Below are 2,107 nucleotides of genomic sequence, written 5' to 3'. Positions count from 1 at the left end.
CACTGTCAAAATAAACTTGTGCATAAAAGCATAGTTGTGTGCATTTTAGTCAGAAGTTGTGCATAACAAAAATTTGTAAACTCATAATAATTGAAATCTCATTCAAAACATGCAACATACAGTTTAAATAGTTACAACTTCAATAACTAATAAATACAAATTTCAAGTTTAAATTTGTGCTTTATTCTTTATGAACACAACAAGTTTGGACTGTAAGTGTGAATTCTATTAGTGTATTTTACAATATTGTTAGAAGTATTTCAAATATCTAATAGAAAATACATGTGAATACAGGACTTGTGTGTTCTGACATGTTTTCCTTTTACAGTGTTTTTTGTAGTATATGCCAGCTGCGTTTCACACAAAGGAAAAGTTCACCAAAAACAAAAATGTATTTGAGTTTCCTCAACAGATTTTAAATGAATTGCAGCGTTTTATATCTAAATCAGGTGCGTATACCGCTATGAAGGACCAACTCTGCCATATTTAAAAATAAATACAGAAATAAATAAATGCTCAATAAATGTATAAGCATACAATTAATTGCCAACAAAAAAGTGAGACATAAATGTATATAACTCTTAATTAGCCTCTTTATTTATTTGCCTTTGTAATATTTACCTTATTTATTTTTCTGTCCTTTATAATCTTCAACTTTATTTTTTAATTACTTATATTTTTAAGTATTTATTTATGTGCATGTTATAATATTTTTGTCTGTTTTATTCTTCCTTTGTATTTTCTTACCTTAGTTATTTCTTCGCCGCTTTTTATTTCTCTCTGCCCTTTTTACATTTCTCTATGCATTTTTCCTCATTATGCAAATGAGGAGGGGGTGTGTCCTAGAGAGTCAACTTCTGCTCATTGGTTGGCTTGGCGGCCCATCTTCTTAACTCACAGAGCTCAGAGTACTAAGTTAAATGTTCTCTTTTCTGTTGCTGTTGTTCAATTAAAGTATGTTTTAAGATCATTTGAGGCGAGAACCTTATACTTTTAAGCATCACCATATGGCCCATTCACAGATTTAATGCGTAATTTAAAAGAAAATGTGACGAACTTGAGAGGACCGCGCCACCAGCGGAGCTCCGAAGCTGACGGCAGCCAGGTCTAACCACAGCCCATCTGCAGCGGCCCTCTCTCGGCATAGCCGTGTGTGAAGCGTGTTGGTTAGCATTTTACTAAATCGGTCGAATCTACAGGAGGAGAGTCTGATGTCGAGTCTGAAGTCATTAGAACTCGAGTAGGGACTTTGCCAAACTTTGCCAAATACAACAAAAAATCGCGATCATAGCCTGGCTATAGACCTGGCTGCCGTCAGCTTCGGAGCTCCGCTGGTTGCCACGGTCCTCTCAAGTTCGTCACATTTTCTTTTAAATTACGCATTAAATCTGTGAATGGGCTATATGGTGATGCTTAAAAGTATAAGGTTCTCGCCTCAAATGATCTTAAAACATACTTTAATTGAACAACAGCAACAGAAAAGAGAACATTTAACTTAGTACTCTGAGCTCTGTGAGTTAAGAAGATGGGCCGCCAAGCCAACCAATGAGCAGAAGTTGACTCTCTAGGACACACCCCCTCCTCATTTGCATAATGAGGAAAAATGCATAGAGAAATGTAAAAAGGGCAGAGAGAAATAAAAAGCGGCGAAGAAATAACTAAGGTAAGAAAATACAAAGGAAGAATAAAACAGACAAAAATATTATAACATGCACATAAATAAATACTTAAAAATATAAGTAATTAAAAAATAAAGTTGAAGATTATAAAGGACAGAAAAATAAATAAGGTAAATATTACAAAGGCAAATAAATAAAGAAGCTAATTAAGAGTTATATACATTTATGTATCAATTTTTTGTTGGCAATTAATTGTATGCTTATACATTTATTGAGCATTTATTTATTTCTGTATTTATTTTTAAATATGGCAGAGTTGGTCCTTCATATACCGCCATCTACCGGACGTCTAGAATAGAAGTAATTTATTTAAACTTTTTTTATTTGCAAATTGCAAAAAAAAAAATATTTTCGATTCGATAATACATTAACTTCCGGTGCTATAGATCAAAGTTCACCGCTTTTGATTCTGATACCTGATTGGCTCA

This window comes from Cyprinodon tularosa, unplaced genomic scaffold (assembly GCF_016077235.1).
Source record: "Cyprinodon tularosa strain WSP-4 unplaced genomic scaffold, ASM1607723v1 ctg22, whole genome shotgun sequence".
NCBI lineage: Eukaryota > Metazoa > Chordata > Actinopteri > Cyprinodontiformes > Cyprinodontidae > Cyprinodon > Cyprinodon tularosa.
Note: the sequence above shows the minus strand (reverse complement) of the source record.